The sequence below is a fragment of the Ambystoma mexicanum genome, chromosome 6q (genome assembly GCF_040938575.1).
Source record: "Ambystoma mexicanum isolate Mex_15411 chromosome 6q, UKY_AmexF1_1, whole genome shotgun sequence".
Classification (NCBI taxonomy): Eukaryota; Metazoa; Chordata; class Amphibia; order Caudata; family Ambystomatidae; genus Ambystoma; species Ambystoma mexicanum.
In genome coordinates, this window is record NC_090937.1 from 577,530,612 (window position 1) to 577,555,900 (window position 25,289).

A 25,289-nucleotide genomic window follows, 5' to 3' on the forward strand; every position below is an offset into this window, starting at 1 on the left:
GGTTCCTGAGAGTGATGGTTGGGACTTGGAGTATGGCAGGGAACCAGGACAGATGCTTGTGACCTTCTCTCCTACCTTTCATGATCTGCATCTATGTAACTAAGAACAATAAAGCATCTTCTGTTTGTACTTACCTGGGTCAGCCTGGTTCCTGCTCCATATCATCTTTGATCCAGGCATATCTTGCTAGGGAGTAAGATACTACATTTTGGTGACGAGGATTAAGCTAAGAGAACCCTGGAGGAAGGTGGGAGAGTGGAGGAGAAGTAAAGGAGAGTAAGCCTGCTTGGAGAAGCGCGGTTTGGTTAGCTGGCAATGGAGCTGACTGAAGTTGGTGACAATGAAATAGATAATAGATATCTGTGGCATCAGAGTCATCAGACTGACGATGAAGCTTGAAGCCCATCCTTGGGGCAGGAGGAGTATCGGGCCCTGGTGAAAGATTGGGGGCCGAGTGGCACAAAGAAGTTGTCACCAGAGATCAGCCGGCGTTATTGCAGAGGACCCGAGCGCCGTTGCGCTCCTGATGAGCAAGGGATCATGGGACTTGCAGTCTGTAGAGATATGCTATACTGTAAAGGTACTGGAAAAGAAAAAAATGACTTGGTGCAAACATTTGGCCAGTTATTGAGGGTCCCAAGGGGTCCTGGGTGGCGGGTGCCCAGTAGAACCCCTGCGTTCCAGCTGTGCCGTTAAGCTGGAACACATGGAGTCTGCCTTGCACCATTGTTCGGAGCTCCGGTGAGGCGTTGCGTTATGCAGAAGGCCTGCATTAGAGTAGTGGCCTCATCATCGATGTGGAGCGTCATGACGTACACGGAAGTATCAGAGATTGCGCCCGTTTTGAAGTCGGAACTATGTAAGCGGAGACAAAGGGAAAGCAACGGCAGCTGTTTATGGAATTATTGTGCTCGCGATGCTCAGGGACATTTATGGATGTGGCAACACAGCATTGATTTAATGGTTTGAGTACATTCGAGGTATGAAGCGCATGCGCGGCGCATTGAGGCATGAAGGCAGCAGCAGACTGTCTAGAAAACTGTGAAGCTGCAAGGTACTATTACAAGAGTGTCATTATTTGTAGACGCAGACGAACGGATGTAGTCAGTTCTGTTTGACAAGCATTTTTATGCCGATGGAAAAAAAAATGTTAAACGTGTTTAACATTGTGAAGACGTTGGCACAGGAGTAATGAAGTAGTTATGCAACTGGAAAATGTAGTTATTAGGTTAATGTAGTGTTTTGCTTTGAGGCGTTTCCATTGCAAGTTAATTTAGCATCGCTGTTTATGAAGTTGTTGATCTCGGATACAGAATTCAAAGCGGTTGCTTGATTATGAAGTTAGGTGCACAGCAATTTGAAATGGTTATGTGCACCATGTTAAATGTCTTGGACTGTATTTAATGAAGAATATCATGGGACATGTGATTTAATTGATGAATCCATTTTGGTATACATGAGTAGTTGTTTGCAGCGTGTGTTGTTGTGATAAGTGGGAAATGCATTTTTAAGCACAGAAATTTGTATGGTGACTGCACATGATTTATTTTGAGTAATGATGAAATGTTTTTTTTTTCTTCAAGGAGCATACTTATGAAGTTTAGTCTTAAAAATATTGAGATGTCCACAGAGTTCTGTAGTAGAGATTATGCCATTATGTAGGGATGTTTTTAATGTGGGGAGAACTTCAATGATGAGTTTAATTAGAAATCACTTTGATGTTTATAGTGATTTTTACCTGCACCCACAGCATGGTGACTGATCACCGCCATGGCTGGTGGTGCAACACATCCCTATTTAGAAAATGTAAATTTCAAATGCGCATTTGTGTGTAGTGAGTATGTGTTGTGTGGACAGTGAGATTGGAGTTTGCGTTTGAGAGCGCAATGAGTAGTAGTTAGAGTTTGCATTTGTGAGCGCAAAGGGTAGCAGTTGTGAGCATATGTGATGTATAGGGTGCGCACATGAGTTAGCATGTTAGTGTAGCAGTTGTGTACGTGTGAATGGTAGCACGTTGTAGTGGAGTTGTTCATGTGTTTGGAGTTGCATGCATGTTTAGTGGGGTGGCTTCCACATGCCGGCAGGGTGTGTTTGCCTATATATTGGAAAACCTTCGTAGGAACCTCATATTTTTGTAGAGTTTGGACACTTGTAGTAGGAGTGTTCTGTTGAGGTTAACCCTTAGAGAAGGGTAGTTGTGTAGACACCAGGGCAAGGGGCCCGTTTTGTGGTTTGGAGATTATTAGAATGCAGTTGTGCATGTGAGTTTTGGGCAAGGGGCCCATATTGCAGGTTTGTGCGTTGTGGGTGACCGTACATGTTGGTGTCTTTTAGGAGTAAGGTTCAGACTCCTAGTAGTTGGTCTGTGGTGCCAGGCGGTGCATGGTAGGGGGATGTATAGTAGTTGAGCACGCCAGTTGATTTTATTTCATATTGTTTTGGAGTGGCACACAGATTTTAGGCCAGTGTTTTTGTTGAGTGTGGTGTAATGGTTAAAGTTGTGGTCATCAGAGGACCAGGTGAACCACACACTGGCAAGTTGTAATAGTGAATGATTTTTAACAATCTAAATAAAATAAATGTTTTCACTGAGTTTTGGGATTAGCATGACATTTTTCATTCTTGGTTGTGCTGTTAGGAAATATATATATTTTTTGCATTTTCATATGTATGCATACTGCTACACTCCATCTTTCTGGCGGTTATGGACAGTTTTGTCGCATGGCTGTTACCGTGGATTGTTTTATGCACCACATCCTTTCTTTCTGTGGTTGCGTTTCTGTGATTTGTGTGGTCTTTGTATAGTGAGTCATTTTGATATATTTTTTCATCCTTTTTCATGTGTTTCTTTGAGGAGAAGGGATGAGGCATGTTTTGTTTCTGGATACATTGGTTGTGTTTGTTGTTGGCATGTTAGGACTATTGTTTAGGCCATTGTGTATGTTTAAAATATTGGGGCTACACTATTTTGTAAGGTGTGTTTTGTCTCATTTGGAGGCATGGGTAGTGCTCAGGTGTGGCAGGCCTGAGGCCAGGGGAGGCAGTCCTGGCAGAAGGAGGTAGGCAGAAAGAGGGTTTTTGATTGTAGTTTGGTTTTTATTGTCCACGTGGCAAGGTACGTGTTTGGTGGTGGCAGCACTGAGACCCCTGGTTGTTTTTTAAGGAGGGGGACGTGTTGTATCTTGGATGATTAGTGTGACTGTCTGAGTGAATGCAGAGCCTCATAGAATGGTGAGGTGGAGCTTGGAGTGTTGGAGGTTTGGGGGTTCCTGAGAGTGACGGTTGGGACTTGGAATATGGCAGGGAACCAGGACAGATGCTTGTGACCTTCTCTCCTACCTTTCATGATCTGCATCTATGTAACCAACAACAATAAAGCATCTTCTGTTTGTACTTACCTGGGTCAGCCTGGTTCCTGCTCCATGTCATCTCTGATCCAGGCATATCTTGCTAGGGAGTAAGATACTACATATAGCTCTTGTCCTAACACTTATCCAATATCACAGTCTTTCAATGCTCTTGTGGGAGGAGCCAGCAGGAGTTGCTTGTGCCGGCCTGTCACCACCTCATGGGGCTTTATTTATTTATTTATTTATTATAACATTTGTATTGCGTGCCTAACCCTCATGTATCTGGGCACATGCACTTATGAATATGTTTAGAGTTTAATCAGGCTTAAGAGAATGGTTACAGGTTCTGACAGCTTAAGTATTTGATTACAGGGTATGCAAGGCACAGGTGGTGCTAGCTTTGGGCATATGCCAATTTAGGAATATGGTTACATACTGACAGCTTACATGATTAGAGGCAGGTTGTGCTAGCTTACTTACAGGTGAGGGTCGCGTAACTTGGTGTTCTGTTTAAAGAGCCATGTTTTCAGTTTTCTTGCGGAATGAGAGTAGGGCGAATCCTTCCTTATAGCTGAAGGCAAGGTGTTCCAGTAGTTAGCTGCCATGACGGGGAAGCTTGAGCTGCCTGCTCTTTGTCTTTTGTGGTATGCAGTGATAAAATCGATGCAAAAATGTTGCCTTCACAAAAAATCGTGGCAAAAATGCCATGGTTTGACCCGGTAAAGGTGTACCCCATTATACCATTTAAGTGGAGCGGGGGTTTGTGGGGGTGTCCCCCGGTTCCCTTAAATGGTATAATGGGTCTGGGGGTTGCAGGGGTGTCCCCCGCATGCTTTACATGGATTGCGGTGGCAAAACCACAGCCTTTTTGCCGCGATGTTTTATGTAGACGGCCATTTTTGCAACAATTTTAACACATGGAACCTCTTTTGTATCTGGGCTTGGTCAGTTGCCCAAGATAAGCAGCACGGGTGGGTCTAGTGGACTGGTTGTTTGTTATCAAGCTAGAAAGATAACGTGGGGCAGTGTTAGATAAGCATTTGTGTACAAGTGTGAGTACTTTGAATTTAATCCAGCCCTTCACTGGAAGCCAATGTTTCTTCTGAAGGTAGAAATGTGTTCTGACTCGGGGATATTTGAAGCTGCTCTGATGGCATTGTTCTGCACGATTTGGCGTTTCATGATGTTTTTGGACGAAGAGCCTGCAAAGATGGCATTGCAGTAGTCGATCCTAGAAAGGATTAGTGCTCTTGCTATGGTGATATGATTCTCTTCTGTGAGATATGGTCTACAGGCTGTGATGAGTTTGGCTGTGTAGGAGGATGCCGAGGTGATGGCATTGACTTGCCGAGAAAGGGTGAGTGAGGAGTCAAGGTAGACTCCTAGGGTCTTAACCTCTTTGGCGGTTGATATGATGTTTCCATCTATGTTGAAAGATTGGTACAGCAGTGAAAGATTTTTGAGTTTAGCTTGACTACCCATGATTAGAATCTTGCTCTTATCATCACTCAGGCACAGCTCGTTCTGGACCATCCAGGCTTGGATCGTGTGGTAAATTGCATTTAGGGCATTCGTGTCAGGGATGTAGTCCCCGTGATCGGAATTAGTATTTGAGTGTTGTCAGCATTGTTTGTGTATGTGACACCCAAATTGTCCAATTTATCGAAGGGGGGTTTAGTGAATGCGTTGTACATGATAGGTGATACACATGATCCCTGGGGCACTCCACAGGTGACTAAGGTAGGGCTAGCTGCTGCCGATGAGGAGTAGACTCTCATTGATTGGTTCATCAGGAATTATTTGATCCGTGCTATTGCATTATTCGAGGAGTAAGCATCACTGGCTAGGTGACGGCATAGGATGTCATGGTTTACAAGGTCGAAAGCCGCCAAGAGGTCTAAGAGGAGGAGGATGGCTAAGTCACCTCTATCTCTTATCTGGTCCATTTGAACTTTGAGGTCTAATAGCACAGTTTCCATGCTGTGACCCGGGCGGAAGCCCGACTGACAGAGGTCCAACAGGTATTGAGTTTCTAAATATTTTTTAATCTGAACATAGGCTACCATATTAAGAATTTTTAGCAAGAATGGAACCCTTGTGATTGGCCGGTAATTTGTAGGTATGTTCAGGTCTAGGGTGGTTTATTTTCAGTAGAGGCATCACCCAAGCTTCCTTGAGGATATCTGGTACTGTGTTGGAAGCAAATGAGTTGTTTATGAGTGAGGTGATGAAAGGTGCCAGGTTATCTCAACAATCTTCGATTAAGGTTGCAGGACAGATGTCACCTTGGCAGGGTGTCGATTTGAGGCCTTTTATGATTTTGGCAGTTTCCTCTATTGTGATAGGGGAAAACTCAAATTTAGGGAATGGTTTGGATGGAGTGGGTTCAATTGTGGGCTGCTGAGATGTATTGAAATTCTGTTTTTAATATTGAATTTTAAACTGGAGTGACGTAATTTTGTCCATGAAAGCTTTTTGTATATTTTTGCACCAAGGTTTGTCTTTGATGCATAGGTCAGGTGTCTGAGAAGGGGCTTCTAATTCTCTTAGGACTGAGAAGAGCTCTTTTGAGCTGGAGTTAGCACTTTGTATGCGCATGTTAGAGGCATTACTTTTGGCTTGATAGGTGGCTTTTCTAAAGTCAGAAGCTAGGGAGGTGAATTGTTTGTTGATGGGTGACAGGTTTTTTTCTCACGTTATTTTCTGCATTTCTCTTTTTGCTACGTAGTTCTTTAAGTTCAGGGGTGAAACACTGGTTAAGATGAGCTTTAGGTTTAGCTTTGCAGTTACTCAAAGGGGCCACGGCATCCAAGGCTGTTTCCATAGTATGATTATAGGTAGATACCAAAGAGGCTGGGTCGGCTAACTCTTCAGCGTGGGTAGTGGATCAGTGGGAGGATGTTGTCTGCCGTAATGTTGTGCATGTTGCGAGCTTGAGTAAAATGTGCCATAGGCATTGGTGGGCTAGTGGGTGTGTTTGAGCTAATAGTGAATGGTATGGTGTTGTGGTCTGACCACGGGCAAGGATCATTATTGGAGATATGTATGGTTCAGTTGTAGTCAGCGAGCCAGTCAAGAGTTAAATGGTGCAATGCAAACAAAGCGAGAGGTAAGCAGTGCAGCCAACCTTTCTTTGTGCTCTGCTGTGTTTTGGCTATGGCTTCCATCAGGAGGCCATTCAGGCATTCACACAAACCGTTTGCTTGCATGTGGTACACACAGGCACATTTGTGTTGAATGCCCAGCAACATGGTGATGTGATGGAACATCTCATTGGCAAAGTGAGGGCCATTGTCAGGCCACAGCACCTCACACATGCCCCATCTTGGGAACACTTCCCTGAACAATAATGTGGCTGCTCTGAGGGCATCGGCATGTGAACAGGGGCCTGCCTCAATCCTCCTAGAGATGGGCACACAGCCACTATCATGTAGCGGTATCCCTGACACACTTGGCTCATGTCAATGTAGTCAAAATGTAAATGCTGGAATGGGGCTACTGGTCAAGGTATGGTTCCTCTCACAACTCTCAACATATGCCCTGCTTTATATTGCTTGCAAGTCAAGCAATTACTTACGAATTCAGCCACATGTTCTGCCAAATTAGGACAGAATCATGTTTTTCCAATGCGGGCAGCAATGACCTCTTTTCCCGTGTGTGTTGGGTGGTGCAATTGTGTAAGTGCAGTGTTCAATAATGCTAGTGGCATGGCCACTTTCCCTGTGTTATTCTGCCGCCATAGGGCATCTGTAGGCGATACTGTACATCCCCTTTTAGTTCATAACTCCTTCTCTAGCCTGTGCGCAGCTCTCTGCACATCCATAATCTGTGTTTCTGGCAATGAATTGTACCCTTCCTTCAATACCATGTTCCTGGCACAATCTCAAGCATTTGAAGCTGTCTCCATTTCCAATAGCTACCTGAAGTATGCTGCGCATTTTGCTTCAAAATCTGTTGCTTTGTTTCCCCTTGAGATGGGATCTTCCGCTCTAGTGTGTGCTTGGAACTTCACTATTGCTACCCTCACAGTGTACTCAATGACATCAATAAATCTGCCTAATTGTAGTGTGTGTTGTACTGGTGTCACATCTGCCCTTCTGAAGCCTCTCCTTGTCCACCGTGCCAGTCCTGAGTGTACTGTTGATGTCACATAAGTGGAGTCAGAGTATACTGTCACTTCCTTGTCTCTGCTGTGTTCCAATGCTAGTATTAGGGTAATCACGCACTGGCTACTACCTCACTTGTTCCATCTTCTTTCAACCTCATCACTGCAGTTCCTGCATGCCTGACCCCATCTGTCTGGTCGATTGTTGATGACCCGTCAATGTACAGCACGTCTCCCCCCTCAAGTGCATCCTCCTGTACTTTGCGAGTGTCACTGAATGCCTGTATGTTTTCTGCACAGTCATGGGCATAGAATCATCTAGGCATCTGCTAGGAAAATTGCGGGGTTGACCAATCTGCACCTCACTATCTTCAGAGATGCATTTGATAATATCTCTTTGTATCCTGATGCTCTTTGTGTCATCAGTGTGCTCTTTGGGGTACTGCAGTATCACAAAACGGGCATGCTCCACCTAAAGGGTGGTAGTGCACCCCGTGGTGAGTGCTGCTGATTTCTCTACTGCAAATGCGCCAGCTGGAAAAGCTTGTTCGCACTGATAAGGTCATCTCATTACTGGGTTGAGCTTCCCACTGTAGTACACTATTGGCTTGTGTACCATGCTTGTCTTCTGTGTCAGTACTGCTTTCATCACCACACTGTCAGTGTGCGAGAATAGGAACAATTCCTTTTTCTAGCCTGGGATCCCTAACACTGGTGTTGTGCATATTTCCTCCTTCAGCATGTCAAAAGCATCAGTAATCACTGTGGTCCATGTCAGTGGCTTGTATTCCTTCTGTGCTTCCTTCAGAGTGCCCAGTAGAGACCTTGTGTATGTACTGTAGTCAAAGACCCATGCTCTGCAGCAGTTGCACAACCCTAAGAACTGCTGCATCTCTCACGCTGTTGTGGGTTTAGATGTCTTGCGTATTGCCGCTGCCCTTTTTCGGGATAACCTGTCAGCCATTTTGTGAGATTGTCGGCCCAATGTACAGTACCTCCTTCTGACTGTACTGTAGTTTGCCCTTGTCTACCTTGTATCCTTTGTCAGCTAACACTGTCAACATATGCACTGAATCCTGCATACAGTGCTTGTCTGTCTTGCTGCAAATCAAAATGTCTGTAACACTGTGCTCTCCATCTGTATATTGCACATGTCCACCTATGTCACTCTGTTAATGATAGATGGTGACTCGTAGTACCCTTGAGGAAGTCTTGTATGTTTCCACTTCCAGTTTCTACACATAAAGGAAGTCAAGTCTTTTCTGGGAGTAGGGATACTTCGAAGAATGCATTCTTCAAGTCAATGACCGTGAAGCGGGCAGCTTCCGCTGAATAGGATTGTTGCTGGATGTGCAACTACTAGAGCATACTCTGCTCCTAAAATGTTGTTAAGAGGCCTTAAGTCCTGGATAAAACACCATGACCCCCCCTTTTGCCTTTCTCACTGGGTGCACTGCTGTGTTACAAGGGGACTCTGATGGTACAAGAATGCCTCTCTCCATTAGTGCTGCAATCGTCTCAAAAATACCTTCATCTGTCTCTTTTGTGAGTGGATACTGTTTCACTCTTGGTAAATTTGCTCCTGGTTTCAGTTTTATCTTCACTCCCTCTATGCTCTTTAAGAGCTCCGCATTTTAGGGACTTGTTGTCCATAGGATGCTAGGCATCTTGACCAGATCCTCCTCACAGAATGGGATTGGCGCTTCCAGTGCCATTGCCATCCTCTGTGGTACCTCCCTGTAGGGCATCCTCAACCAGTAAGTCACACTCATCTTGAACACCATCTCTATCTCCAACCTCTCTTCTCTGAGTAGCTCTTTGTCTGTCACAGTGGTCAACCTGCACCCTTCGGCCACTGCGATCACTTCTGTCCATGCTGGTTCTATCTCGTCCATCCCATGTACCGCTATCCAGTCCTCTCTCGCAACCACTGCCTCAATTTCTATGGGCACTATTATTCCATCTTCCCCGTCTAATGATATCTCAGGCCTGAATAGGTACTCATTTGGAACCTGACACATTTTCCCTGCATTGCCCAGGAGCCATGCAATAGCAATGTCATTCCCGTACTGGAACATCTTCTCAACCACTGGCACCCCCTCTGTATCCTGTGTCCACAATAAGCTTGAACGATCTTTCTTACATTGAGCATGTGTATTCCTGGTGTGGAGCACACTATCACCTTGTCTGTGAATGAAATTGTCATGTTCAGACTGCTCATAATGTCTCAACCCAGTATGTTTACAAGTGTCTGTCAAGAGTAGAGTAAAGGCAGAGATAGATTGTGATCTCCTACAGAAAGTGAGATATCGTCCATTAAAGGAACCACATCCCAAGCCCCAGAGAATCCTTGCGTGTTAATGGCATCGCCTGACAATTTGAATGTTCCTTTCTGAATGCAGGACCTGTGTCTACAAGAAAGGAAAATGTTTTGTCATGCATCGCCACCCCTGTGCGAGGTTCCTCTGCAGGGTTGGTTGTGATCGACAGGATGGGACACATCAAGTTCGTCTGTGGGCTGTCCTATTGAGGATAAAAGGACATCCCATTCCCTGTAAAGGAGTTGTTCCTCACCATGGTAACTCCTCCCAGTTGTCTTATGGAAATTGTTGCGATGAAGTACACGTGTGCTGCTGCGTCATTGCTCTGTATCTGTGCCAATTGCTGTGTGTTCCTGCAACACTGTGGTGCTTGCATGTACTGTGGTACTGGAGCTTGCATCTGTGGTGCTTGTACATGTGCTTGTGGCAACTGCTGGTGTGTGCCCTGTATCTGTCCTTCCTGCTGTTGGTCGGGTGTATAGTAGTCCTGGTCCCCTTGATATGGCTGCTGGCACTGTGCTCCCCCGTTCTGTTGCATCCCCCTGCTCCTACACACTCTCAAAATGTGTCCTGTTTGCCTACACATCAACCATTGTGGCGGCTTCCTCCCTTGCCCTTGAAAACTCCCTGGAAAATCCCCTATGCTCTGCTTCACCTGCTGCCTATTTCCCCGAAACCCTCCTGGAAATCCCCCTTGATTGTGATGCATCTGTGGTCCGAACCCACGTCCTCTCGGTTGGCCTCCTCTTCCTTGGAACCTTTGCTGTGTGTTTGCATGCTCCATGAACCTTCCCCCCATGGCCAGTATGAACTGCTGCAGTTGTTGCTGCTGCTGCTTCTGTCGCTGCTGGGTTGGCTGGTAGTAATGCCCCTTCAATTGCATACTTCGTTCGTTTTTTCTGTACTAGCTTCGCTACAACTATCTTCCTGTCTTCCATTTTCTTGAGCTTTTTCTGTCATAACCTAAAATGGTGAACTATCGTGAGCTGCTTTCTGGCCACCCTTTTGCTTCCATGCCTACCAACTTCCTTAAGTGTTTCTGAATGGGCTCTGGCAGCCCCTGGCATAGTATATGATAAAATATTGCTACTGTTTTACCCCACGGTTCTCGAGTTACAAGGTGCGAAAGCTCTTGAATCTCCTGAATATACTGCACAGGGTCTAATTCTTCCCTAATTTTCCAGGACATAATTGCCCCAATATTTGATGTGTCTGGGTATTGTGTCCTTAATGCTCACAATACGGCAGTTCTGCAGTTAGCAAATGGTGAACCATTATGTGCCGTGTTTTGTGTTGTCACCCCAGGGAACCCTGCCATCTTCCATGTGTCATCAGAAGCATCCCCTAGGATTGCCACTAGTAGTCCCTTTACATCACCCACTGCTAACCTATTTCCTGCTGTCATCTTCTCTATTTTGTAAATCTACTTTCCAGCACACGCGCTTAATGAGGGCAGTCTACACCTCCCGTTCTCCTTGTCAGCGTGTTTCCATGGTATATAATGAGGTTGCACCCCTCCCCTCTCCAGTAAGGGCATCTGTGTAAACGCCTCGTCCCCATGCATGCTTAGTCAGTCTGACCTGCCTGTCTTCATTTGTGATGCCTGCGTACACCTTTATCCATTCTAGTGTGGGTATCTAGACACTTTTTTCATACTCTCTCGTTAATTTTCCACTTGAACAAACAATGGCTGTTTCCCTCTTCTTTCATCCTGGGAGGTCTCTAAGTCTGTCCACACATGTAGTGGTGTCATTTAGAGTTCACAAGTCAGCCACGAGCCATGCCTGTACATCGGAGCTACCCCTTCCTACTACTTCTGTGTGCATCCTGTGCTTCCACGTCACCCATTTGTCTGTCCTTGTCCCCGTGGACTGGGAGCGATAATGCCATTCATTGTCAGACCATGAGCCCATGTTGCTGCAAAAATCATCTGCAAAACTCAGTCTCCTAGTTGTCAAGTCTGTGTTGGGTTTCAGGCTGAGGTCAATATCCCTCAAGTCATATCTGCTTCCTCCCCCCAGTCCCCTAGGCCTGCTGCATCTCTTTCCATTGTGCTCCTGCCCTGTGAGCTTGTGCTATCTGGTTCTGCTCGTCGGTCCTCCTCAAGTCTGTCATTTCCCCTGTCCATTGTCCCTTTTGTCCTTACCACCACCCTTAGTGCTCACTCGTCCCCTTCCTTGTGTGCACATTCCTTTGCCAGTCTTTCCACCTGTAACTTTCTCTGTTCCCACTCAACCAACTTTTTTCCGACTCTGCTACTTCCCTCCACCTCTTGAGCTCTTCTATTTTCCTTGTCCTTCTGTCCTGCTGCTGCCGTTCCACTTTTTTCCTCTCTCTGTGATCCCGTTCGATCCTCTCTTCTCTTTTCCTCTGCATATGACCCTTCTCCTTCTTCTTCCTTCGTTCCCTATCTTCTCTTTCTAACCTCTCTTCTCCTCTCCCCGTCCTCTCTTTCTAGTTCCTCCTCTCGTTCCCTCTTCCTCCTATCTGTCTCATCCATTATCTCAGCCCAGTCAGAGGCTTCGCTGCTTCCCTTCAGACCTTCCATTGTCTTAGCTGCACCCTCTGCCTGCCGGTCCGGTTTTCCTTCCAGCTTCAGGAGGCTCTGTCCTCCTATCCACTTGTTTGTGGCTATGCTCCTGAGCCCCTCCTTCACGCCCTTCTGTGCCTCGCCACTCGTCTCTCGTTCAGTAGCTGACTGCCTTGTGCCCCTCGGCCCCTCTACCTTTGTATGTCATGGATTTGAATACCCCTCTGCTGCTCTCAATTCCCGTAAGGCTCTTACTTCTTATAATGGGTCCATCCCTTGCTCATTGTCTGTGCCATCTGATGCTGCACTCAGAGGGACATGCGGGGGAGCGGAAAGCGAGGTTGCAGACCCTGGTACTTCCTGCTGGCTCAGCATCCACTGATGCCTCACTGCATCCACCTCGCCCTCCTGGAAAATGCGCCACAACTCGAATATGGCAATGTGGCTTGCTAACTTCTTCCCCTTATAAGCACCCTGTATGTGTCAGTAGTCATTGCTGCACGTCTTTGGAGAAATGTCCGCAAGGTTGCCATGGTTTGGCTAACTGTCCCTCAGTGCTTTTGGACCATTCTATGCTATATTTACAAATCTTTTCCTTGTAGGGTGGGAGTGTCTTACACAGGTGCTGTAGGGGTGTGTCACCCCTGCACTTCCCCTGCTATATTTTCTTGCTTTTACCAGACCTCAAGTGGAGTGTTTCGACAACCTGCTTTTTAGGGAAAAAGGTACAATGTAATAACAATACTTTTCAGGTTACTACAAGCCTCTCTTGCTCCACAACTTATCAGGTGTGCTCTGCACACTGCCCCTTTACAGACTCACCATCAATGCCTCCTCAGGCATACCCACAATCATGTGCATGCACCTTCCGCGCACCGCCACATGTTCACCTCATTTGCTAATCCCAAGTTTCAAATGCGAGCTACTCACCATCTCATGCTCCATGTGTCCTATGTGCAAAACTATGGGTGACATCACCAATTTATTAAACAAGATGGTGCTAAGAAATCAAATACGGCACGCACACTGTTATAGCCCGTTACTCCCAAAACATACAAAACCCCACAGGTGTCTTCCCGCTTCCAGGCAGAGTATACCAATGTTCTCTTGTGATCAAACTGTATCCGCTGTGTCACCTAGCATACAAAACATCTCAATCCAGGAGACTTAACTAGTCTACTCACCTTCTGCAATCTAAGCCAGCTTCCCTTGCTGACCCTTACAGGGATACTGTCATCTATGACTCAAGCTAAAACGCCCAACCACACAAGAACCGTTTACCTCTAAACTCAAATGTGCCCTAGACATAGAAAAAGAACATCTACCGCCGCCTCTGTCCCTACTCACTTTGAAAATGCTAGACATTTTTTTGACACTTCTCGACGATGCTAGATAACATTCCACAATATTCAATACCCTCCCTCACACCCAGAGTTCTTGTTCGACTAGGTCAATACTTACACTCCATGTTCTGCTGGTGCTGATCAGCTTTCGTGTCTCCCAGAAGTGGCTCACTGCCTCGTCTTGGTCTGCCTGGACTCCTCGCTGACTTTGGGATGGAGGATTTTCAAGCTGGTTCCTGACAGCCTTTCCATGGGTACGCGTCCCGGTCTTCTCGAAATATGCGAGGGTCCTGCAGCCTCTCAGTTTCTGCAGCAGGGGAGACGACCTTGTGCCCGGCTGATGCAGCGAACCATCAGCTCTGCTACAGCTTTTTGGGGACGAACTCCCAGGTATGCCAGAACGATGCTGGAAGTCCACAGACTTGGAGGGCCCAACTCCCTCGCCCAGTATGTATGGAGGACTCAGTCAACGGCAAGTTCAGACTGCAGTTTACTACATAAAACAAACAGGGATCAATACAAGAACACAGGTCGACTCCAGTACGTCTCAGCTTCTCCTGGCTCACATGCCAGTTTTAGTGTAAAATTATGTCACTACTCCATCATTACTCGGGCTGCTCTCCAAATATCTATCAATGTGTGGTATTGGCCGTCAGGAGCATATAAACCTATATGGTCACCTATATGTGTTATTCTACTGGCTTTTGCATGTCAGGTGGCTGGCCTGTCCCATCCCCAATTTACAAACTATTACATTGTTGCAGTGTAGTGTGCCTACAATTGGTTCTTGCCCGTTGCTACCCACCCCTAGAGTGCTAAACTGTGATTGGCTAGAGCTGATTCCCTCAGGCCTGGGACTCGATCAAATTCTCAGCTCGCAGTGTACCTTTTCAAGGTAATGTGAACAATTATGTGCCTGTATTGTAACTTGTGTACACCACCTTTGCCTTATGAGAATATTCTTCTAACGGTAGCAACACTTGTAGCAATCTGCGGCTGGTTGTCTGGGACTGGCTTCTTCTTCTCACCTGGAAGACTGTCCATTGTTCCATTTGGCTATACCACATGTTTAGAGACCAAAAAATCGAGCTGTCTAGCTTCTAATTATGAGGATGTATTCCGTTTTCCTGCAGCTGATTCCTTTCTCATGTGGGGATTGCAATGTATTTGTATCTCTTGACCTTGGCTGTGGGCCCTGTCTCACACGTCTTGCTCTCTGTCCAGCCTGAATCGGCTCAGCTCGTCTCCTACTCAATAATTTTGAGGCCTGCTGTAATTTTCCTAAACCTTATAATGTGGGATCTACATTGTCCATGTTATATTACTTTCCCTATAGGTTAGTTATACATGGTTTTATCAGGTTCCGTATATACTCCTGTATGTCCACACGATTATCAGCTTTAAGCATGAGTAAGCTTGCTCAGGATCACTTGTGCCTTGCGGTTTCCGCGTTACTGCATTTGGCTAATGACAAAATAATAAAAGCAATGACAGCATGTATATTTATCTTGTAAGGGATTTCAATCAGGCACACACCCAAGTCTCGCCTAGCATGTAGGGTGCAAATGAAACCCTTATTTATTTTTCTCTCTAAGTTCAGTATTCTGAATGATATACAACTCATATCACACCATTCTCAAAATACCCCCCAGGTCACACTGAACCAGGAATCAGGCTAGTGTGTAAAGGTAAATATTTATTTATTTATTTATTTATTTTAATATTCAAATCACACATAGGTTTACTGTAGATATAGCTATAGGGCAGCAATCAACCAAAGGGTGACAATACAATTCAGAAATAAGTAAAGCAATTTAATTTACTTATAAGGAGGCAAAATAGAAAACACAGGGAAAAAGAACAGTTTGTTTTGCACACAGATAGCATTTAGGTTAATGTTCCCCCTGCAAAGGTTTGTTTAAATACAAATGAGCAATCCTACACCAATGTGAGTAACCAGCAGATCTTCAGGAATGAAATCCAATGTATAGAGATATAGGCAATATACCCTCCCACACAAGAGAGAAAACCTAATTTTGGCAAATGACACTTTGAAATGACAGGTGAACATGGTTTGTGAAATACTGCAAAAGGGTGAAAAAATGCTAAAATGGATAGAAATTCTAAGAAAAGCAACACTAATCAGGTCCTAACATACATGAGCTATAATATAAACAACAATACACACTTGAGATTAGGATTGAATGGAAAAATCACTTTGAATGGGATATTGACATGTGTAAACTTGGGAATTTTGCAAATTTGCGGCAAACTTTATCTATACGATATTGATGAAAAAATATAGCTAAGGATGTTAGGTATCAGTGAGAGTTGAAATTCCGTTTCTATCTTTAAAACTGAAGGAGTTATAGAGGTTTTAGTGAGAGGTGTTTTTGCAAAATAAGCGCGAAAATGAAAACAGAAATGCGCTTTACAAAATGACAGATGGGTTTGATTACACTATATTATGACTATGAAAAAGGGAATGCCACAGATGGATCTTACAGTCAGTTGATCAGCATACCCCGTCCTGTTGTGGATACTCTACTTCTTCCTGGAATTTACTTTAGTTATTCAAAATCACTAGGGAGTTATGGTTTTGGAACACAGGTGAGACAATCAGCGCTAGAAGGATTCTAACAATACTGGAGTTCTGAATTAAAGATGGGATGGGTTGAGATAGGGATGATACAATGCAGAGATACTATGGGTCACTGTTCTTCCTGTTAATACTTACACAAGAAGTTATTAAATTGGACCGTCAGCTATGCTCAATAAGTTGGATCTGGTCTACCAGCAGCTAGGGACCTCTAGCGGAATTGGATCAGCAAGGCGGTTCTGGTCAACTGGACTGCACCTCAGCCTGGATTTGGAATGGCCCCTTCTGGTTACTGGACATGGTAGATAGCCTGGATGTAGGTTTTCAGCGGGCAAGCCTTAGTGGTAGCAAGCCAAGCTGAATCAGAATTAAATCCCTTCAAGTTTGGGATGTTTGCAATTGGGTCAGGCTAGCAATAATTTTGCAATGATAGAGTCTGGATTTTGCAAAGAAATCTGGATCTTTCAAAGAATTCTGAAGTCAGCTATAAATTGAAGAGTTCTGAAATAAGGTGCTGCGCGGACATCTGGATTTGTTCTGGAAGCAGTGTGTTCTGGAAGCAGTGTGTGTCGATGTGTAGTCAAACTGCTATATTTATCCATTACACATTTTATGGCATGGGCAGAACTTCAAAACACACCCACATGGTTGTAGGTGGCTACCGGCATGTGCGTTGTTTTGGTTGGCAGCCTGAACAGGGCTGTCATCTTATGATAGGATTTAGGAACTCCCACCTGGATTTTTGCACGAAACATACTTTTGCACAAATGTACATTTCTACCATTATGTACCCTCAGAAAATTGGACACACATACTTTACATTCAATTTTCTACATTTACATTCACTTCCCATCTTTGTGAGAGCTGTATTGGTCATTCTATGGATTTTTATCAAATTTACCCATAACACTTTGGATTTATCATTTATAATTTGATGCATCTCTGGGCACTTTTCAGTGGATTGTGTACCTACAATTGTAAGTTTGTAACAGTAATAGTTTTGCCACAATCAAACATTTTTCATGACTTTGGGTCCTTACATGGTGCGAGTTTCCTTAATGTCTTCAAATCGCAAGGCTGAAATTAGTTTAATGTCTACCAAGTTTCAGATTTCTCCCTCTGTAGGTTGTTCAGTTAAAGATTTTTCAATTTTTAATCAAAATAAGAATTTCACAGCAAGGTCCTCCTGGGTAACCTCCCCCTTTCAGGCAGCAGCTGCCCAGTCCTTTGAAGCTCACTGAGAAACCTCCTACACATCCTGTCTCTCATTGGAGAGGACAATGCATCAGCCTGTCCTTTGTTCTTTGGTTAGCCAAGAGACAAATGTCTAATGTGGCCCCATTGTGTGGCTTGTTGGGATTATGCAGGAACCATTAACAGCCATTAGCCTTCCGGTTCTCAAGGAAGTGTTAAGCAGAGATGTTAGTTTTCCCAGGCCAGGCTGTCAGATCAGAATTACATTGTGGATTGGTCACAGACTGGGCCCCTTGACATTAAAGTCTTTTCATTTCCCATATAAAATATAAGTAGTTTATAAAAGCATTTAAACATTTTAAAATAATTAGACCTTCACAAACATGCTTGAAATAGTGGATTTTGCAATTTTTTAGGACAAAGAAAGTACATTTAAATTGGGTCTAACAGCCAATTTCTTTAGGCAGGTGTCAGGCAGGGACGCCTCGATTCCTCTGCCTGCCTGGGGAATCCCTGGTTTCAGCACCCTTTTCCTTTCAATAATTCACTGGAAAGATGACAGAATTTAGCACCAACACAGCACTTTGAAAGATAGCATCGATTAGAGAGCTGCTTTTAAGGGGATTTTGGGATTTTAGCCTTTCTGTAGGTTGTTCCAAGTGACAGATGACAGCAGTGATTCCTTCTTTTACACCACTCTTTCTGTGTATGTGGCACGGTGTGCAGCTCTTTGGTGGTTATGGACCATGCACAATTCTCCCGATTCAGTGCACATAGGGGTTATTGCCTCCATTTTTGACAGTTTTCTTTCCCCATTGGCAAAGAGGTGCAGTGTGGCGCAGTGGTGTGGATAAAGATATTCCACATATATCCCCCCCAACTCCAGCATGATGTCCAGTCATGGGGGAGTTGGGCAAGTGGGATTATTTTTCTTTCAGTTCAAGTGAAAAATCTGGTTGCTTCTCCCATCAGCGATAGATGCGACACGCTCTCCTTGCTGGTTCTGGTTTGGAGTTTGGAGCGACACTCCGGGCTCTTGGTTCTTTTTCCTTTCTGGTCCCCGAAGAGGTCTCCTTGATGATTAGCTGAGTTTTAGTTCCAGTGCTAGAAAACAGAACATAGCATGGTTATGGAATTTCCCCATTACTACTCCCCGAGGGCGTAGTGGGGCAGATGCATGCATTCAATATAATTTACAATATTCCCTGCCTATGTTTAATACTGGCCTTGACAGGTGGATTCTGTAGGTGAGGCCTGGGATGGTCACCTCTCCTCCATTTCTGAATTTCCATTTCCTACCGTAGTACTAGTGCTGGCTGGAAGGCTTTCTTTAGGTTTGCCAGGACCCTGAGATTTACTCTCCAGTTGGGACCGGGCTTGGCAATAACTGGGGTCCAAATTAATCTCCAGTTGGTTGAGGAGGTCACTGCTCATATAAAAGGTGGTAGGAACACCTCGCACAACCCAACAAGTATGTACTATGCTTTTGTCATCGCTAGAAGTTTTGATCATGCAACTGCTAAGCAGAGGATGTTTGGAGCGGGCGTTTCCAGGCCCCATACCCATTGCTGCACTGACTCTAGGGCTGGTAGGGTCTGGTCTTTTGGGAGTTTTTTTAATAATACTTCGCTGATTAAGCTTTCTTCGCTATTCAAGCCAACTCGGGCGAGGACAGACTCCTTTCCGTCATTTAACTGAATCGGGAGGAAGAACAGTTCACCCTTTTTCAGAATGCCAGCTAAGTTTTGTGATGGTTTGATATCAATTTTGGCTATGGACTTAGGATTTTCCGATTGTACATTAGTATAAAATTTCAATGTATCTCCTTCCAAGGTGGAAGGCAACTTGAGACTGGAAGGGAGGCTGATTTGCAGAAATGGACAGGAGTTCTTATCACCAGTTTCTTGTACCACAGCTATGACCGTGACGTCGGGTATATCATTGTTTTGAAAACAGAATCTGATTTGGTCCGGTTTTTGTTCAACCATGTGGCATGTGCCATTTAGACTAACATGGTTGGCACTTTGTTTTAATTTAATTGGCCTGTGAGTCTGGGTCCAGGGTACCTTATTCACACAATGTATTAGGAGAAACAGCCTGCAGAGGATGTCATTCCCTAATAGGCAGGGGGTTCCCTCTGGAACTACAACTAGGACCAGGATGCTTCATTTTGTGTCGCCCAATTTTAATTTCCAGCTCTGCAGACTCTTCAACAGGAATGTCCTTCCCGTCAATGTTCTGGAGCTGTCCAGGAAGAGGGATGAGAGGAATTTGGTATCTCCCCCCTTCCCGAATTTAGCTGCTCAAAGATCCTCTTTGACAGGAACGTTGCTTGGGATCCAGTGTCCACCAGTGCTGGAATGCACATTGCCCTTGCACTTGGATGGAGGCCTAGAATCTAGCTTCCTTATCCTCCAAAGGGCAAAGGTAATGGGTGTTCTTGGTAAACTGGATGGTAAATTGACTTATTTCTGACTCTGGTAACGGGGTAGTTGGGTCAAGAGACGGTGTTGGAGTTGAGGACTCTGGCACAGAATTTTGACATACTGCTATTTGGAGAGTTTTGGACTCTCCTTGTTCTGGTTCTGCCCCCCCCCTTTTTGGAGGCAGTCACCAGAAGCAGTTGGTGAGGTATGGGGTTCCTCTAGTGCTGGTTCTGGGTTGCCCCCCCTTCTAGGAGGCAGTCCCCAGAATGAAGTTGGGTGGTTTGGGCATCTAAGCACGCAATTTCACACTGAGTGATTCGAGGAGTCTCGTGCTCCTTCTTTTCTGATTCGGGGCTGTCCCCCCCTTTTTAGAGACAGTCCTCAGAATGGCTTCTGGGGAGCTAGGCACTCTTCTTTCTCTGGTTCTGGACTGCCCCCTTTTTGGAGGCAGTCCCCAGAATGGGTTTGGGCCTGATCCTGTGTGGGAGCTTGGGGATCTGCAAAATAAATAGGAGAGTTGGATAATGGGGAGGTTTTGAGCTCCCCTGGTTCTGATTCTGGGTTGCCCCCCCCCCCCCCTTTTTGGAGGCAGTAACCAAAATTGGTTTGGGCAAGGTGATTTTCTGGCTGATCATTCTGGGGTTCAATGATGGGCAGTTTTTACTCAGTCCCCACATCTACCCAGTCTTGATTAGGATCTCTTGGGACCCACTTTTCTTTGTGAGGAGTTCCCCCATCCCTGAAGGAGAATATCCTTTTCCCAGAATCCTCTGAGGACCCATCTCCTTCAAATTCAAAGATTCTAACCTCCTCCACAAAATGGGTCTTCTTAGGCCCTTTATTTCTCCTACCCTCCCTCTGTTCCTTAGGTTGCAGACTTTCCGGGGCAGGTGATTTTGGTTCCGGTTCCTGGGTTTCCATGGGTTTTTTACAAGTGGAGAAGGAAGCTTCCTCTAAGGCTTTACACCCCCCTTTCCCCTGTGCCTCCTCCTTGGGAACCGGTGGATTGTCAGGTTTCTCTCCCCGTCATTGCTCTGGAGTACCAGACTCTTGATTTGAGGGGTTCTAGGCCGCCATGTTCATCTGAGGGTTCTGCTGAGCCCTCAACATGTGACCCAAAATCTGTGTCAAGTTCTGGACCTGGCGCTCCAGTTGGGACACCCGCTCTGTCTGGTACAGGGGTCACTGGTCCATCCTAGGTTGATCACGGGAAGGGTAACTGTCCCTTCTCCCATAATACCCTGGGTTGAGATAGTTCTGGTACCCCTCCACCCTTGGCCTCCCCTTTCCCAGATTGGGTTGTCTGGGCTCAGGAAAGTGGGGAAAGACAGAAGAATTGTTTTGGGGGTTGATGTTTGACGGGTACCGGGGAAAGAAGCTCAACCCGGCATTTTGGGGATTACTGCCCTCCTGGGGAAAGTTAGGAGGGAAGGTTCCTGGGTTTCTAGCTACCTTGTTGGATCCCCCCTCTTGGTCTGGGGGAGTCCACACATAGCCCAGGATGGGTCTGTTGCCCTTGTAACAGAGGCTGATATAGTCAGGGGAGTTAGGTGTCCCATTTGTGGGATTACCTCAGTGACTAGTGTTTGAGACTGGCCCTAGGGCCTTCAGCGTCTTTGGTTAGGAGGATTTTGCACAGGAATAATTTTAGGCCCCAACATCTCCAGATCTAAAATTGGGGCAACCTTCACCTCCGCCACCTTAGCAGCAACAGGGGTGTTGGCTGGTTTGGGGTTTTTATTTGTATTTTTGTTCTCTACCTGTTTCTGCACTTCATAAATGCGAGTAGCCTGTTCAATGACCCAGTCTAGTGATCTATTCTCATGAAAGTCCCTCACCAGCTGGGTCATTATGTATTTAGGGAGTGCATGAAAGAAGGTATTGATGAACTCCCTACTGTCTGTGTGCACCCTCCTGGTGGTCTGCGCAAAGGCATGTTTTAACTCTTGTACAAATTCTTGTGGGGCCTGGTCTTCCCCATATTTCAGATTGTAGGCCGCCTTGCGGGCCTCTTCAGGGTTCCTATGTATGGAGAAATGCTTTAAGTTGGCCGCCTTATAGGTGGACCATATTGAGTGGTTCTGATCCTCCAGCCCCACAAAGAAGCTGGAGTATTCAGGGGAAAATGTCCATTTGACATATTGAATGCAACTCTGGCTATCTTTCAAATGGAAAGTATCCATCATTTGCTCATAGAACTCGAGGTGCTCCCAAACTGAATATTTGCATTTTTATAATAGGGAGTTATGACACTCCTAATAGCCTTTATCTGTTTCAGGGGATCTTTCAGTAGGGCCCTCTTAATTTTGTTGGCCTTTTTAGTTTTGGTCACCCTTGTCCACTCATCCTCTGACTCAGGGGCACCGCTACAGGAGGTGGCTATCTGATTCTCTAGGCTCTCCCTGATTCTGCTAGCTTGGGAATGGCTTGCAGAATGTGGGGCCTAGTCTCTAGAGACCTGTGGCGCTCAGAAGAGTCTTCTGACTCTCCTTTGCTCCCAGGATTGGCTGAGTACCACCCCCACTGCCCTAGCTGGGAAGAGGTCTTTAAGATGCTCTTTATGGGTCTTATTTCATGGAGTTGCCCACTAAATTTGACAGACTGATCACTTGGTAAGCAGTATTTTTGAGGATCTAATTTTCTGATTCTCCCCTCGCTGGAATCTTGCAGATCAGAGAGGCTAGCCCTAACATTTGGGAGTCAGTACAAGGATGCCTGCCCGTCCATTTCTGGGAGGTGCTGATCTGTCAGTCCCATATTTCCCATTCTGCTAAAGTCTAACATCCCTGAGGCCCTTGGTTCATATGAGCCAGTGGACATGAGGGTGGCAGAGTCCATGGAACCGAAGGGGGGTTAATGTCCCTGATGGCAGGGGTCCTGAGGTTATGCTCAGGGGTTTCTCTGTCCCTTCTTACCTCATCTCTTTCAGCCCCTATTCCCTGGTGCCAGGCTAAAATCTAACCCTTGTGCTCCTCTATTAAGGCCTTACTGGTCTCAATGATTTGCTCCTGCACGGCTATCTGTTTTTGGAGCTTGTCATTATTTTCTCAGAGAGCCTCATTGTCTCTCTGTGCTTCCTGCTTGATTTGGGAATACTGGGCCAATATTTGTTGCAGGAGACTCACTTCCTGAGATTGGTCCTTATTGGTCTGAGTGTTCTTTGCCAGAGCATCCTCCACCCGCCTGGTGTGCTCTTGTAGCTTTTCATATTCAGTTTTAACTGCACTAAACTCCTGAAGAGCCAGCTTTCTTTCCTCTAACTTAGTTTTTAATTGGCTGACTTCCTGGCCTACGGCGTCCCTTTCCTGACTTAGAGTGCCCCACTGTTCAGCCAGGGCATCCCTTTCTCTTTAAAATGCATGGGATTTCTGGCGGTCATCATCAAATTCCTCTTGAGAGTGGATGTCGTTTAATAATGAAATTATTGTTTTCCTCTTTCAAAGATTCTATGTAGTTCTGTAATTTGACTACCTGCTCTGCGCAAGCTCTATTAAAATGTTATTGTTGTGCCAGCTTTTGTTGACTCTGTTGTAAAGAGTCAAGCCTTTCCTGACATTCTTTTTACTGTGTCTGTACTTGGGTATTTTGTTCTGCATTCTCTTGCTGTAAGAGAGCCAGATCTTCTTTTAGTTTGGTGACATACTGCCTAACCTCTGTTTCTGATTCTTGGCTCTTCTGGAGCTTTTACTCTGCAAAGTCCAGATTAGTCTGGATTTTCTGAAGTGTTTCCCCTTGCCTCTTTTCCAGATCTATGTTATCTGCATGCTTTTCCTGTATTACTTCTATATGGAGGTACAGGTAGGCCACTATTTTAGCAATTTTATACTGCTCCTCTTTTATTTTTGGGGCCATGTACAGTTCACTAAGCGCTTGATGTAATGGACCCTTGTCCTGCTATGTATTCAGGTCTATTGCAATGACTTGTTATTTTATTTCCTGCAGCCATACCTATTCATCCAGTCCTGGCCACTCACCCCTGACAAACAGTTTGTGCAGGAAGTGTTCCCTAGCAATATCAATTTCCACTGGCGTCGCCATCTCAGAAATATAAATTTCCTTATGGCTTATTTCAGGGTTAATTTACTTTTGCAAACAGGCCCAACTCTTTTGAGTATTTCTTTTGAGGGGTACTTGTACAGTGTAGCACAGTATGCCAACCCAACAAGGTGTCTGTACCCTGCAGGCTAGTATGCTGTGTTAGACTGTCACGGGTGGTATTTCAATTCCGAATCACGGCACAAGCCCCCAAGCTGTAAGGGATTTCAATCAGGCACACACCCAAGTCTCGCCTAGCATGTAGGGTGCAAATGAAACCCTTATTTATTTTTGTCTATAAGTTCCATATTCTGAATGATATACCACTCATATCACACCCTTCTCAAAATACCCCCCAGGTCACACTGAACCAGGAATCAGGCTAGTGTGTAAAGGTAAATAGTTATTTATTTATTTATTTTAATATTCAAATCACACATAGGTTTACTATAGGTATAGATATGGGGCAGCAATCACACAAAGGGTGACAATACAATTTAGAAATAAGTGAAACAATTTAATTTACTTATAAGGAGGCAAAATAGAAAACACAGGGAAAAAGAACAGTTTGTTTTGCACACAGATAGCGTTTAGGTTAATGTTACCCCTGCAAAGTTTTGTTTAAATACAAATGAGCAATCCTACATCAATGTGAGTAACCAGCAGGTTTTCAGGAATGAAATCCAATGTCTAGAGTTATAGGCAATCCTCCCTCCCACACAAGAGAGAAAACCTTATTTTGGCAAATGCCACTTTGAAATGACAGGTGAAAATGGCTTGTGAAATACTGCAAAAGGGTGCAAAAATGCTTAAATGGATAGAAATTCTAAGAAAAGCAACACTAATCAGGTCCTAAAATACATGAGCTATAATATAAACAACAATACACACTTGAGATTAGGATGGAATGAAAAAAGCACTTTGAATGGGGAATTGACATGTGTAAACTTGGGAATTTTGCAAATTCGTGGCAAACTTTTACTATGCGATATTGAAGAAAAACGGGTCAAATACACTGTTCCTATGTCTTCCTGTTAATACTTACAGAAGAAGTTATTAAATTGGACCGTCAGCTCTGCTCAATAAATTGGATCTGGTCTATTGGCAGCAAGGCACCTCTGGCGGAACTGGATCAGCAAGGCGGTTCTGGTCAACTGGACTGAACTTCAGCCTGGATTTGGAAGGGCCCCTTCTGGTTACTGGACACGGTAGATAGCCTGACTGCAAGTTTTCAGCAGGCAAGCCTTAGTGGTAGCAAGCCATGCTGAATCAGAATTAAATCCCTTCAAGTTTGGGATGTTTGCTATTGGGTGAGGCTAGCAATGATTTTATAACTTTGTAATGCTAGAGTCTGGGCTCTGCAAAGAAAGCTGGATCTTTCAAAGA

General features: G+C 45.0%; 1 long non-coding RNA gene across 1 annotated transcript in view; it reads left to right on the forward strand.

Moving 5' to 3' along the window:
- Positions 1–828: 828 nt before the first annotated feature.
- Positions 829–25,289, forward strand: part of LOC138516153 (uncharacterized) — a 215,909-nt gene continuing 191,448 nt past the window's right edge. The window contains exon 1 of the long non-coding RNA XR_011282240.1: positions 829–980. This is a non-coding gene — a long non-coding RNA (uncharacterized lncRNA). The remainder of the gene's footprint in view (positions 981–25,289) is intronic.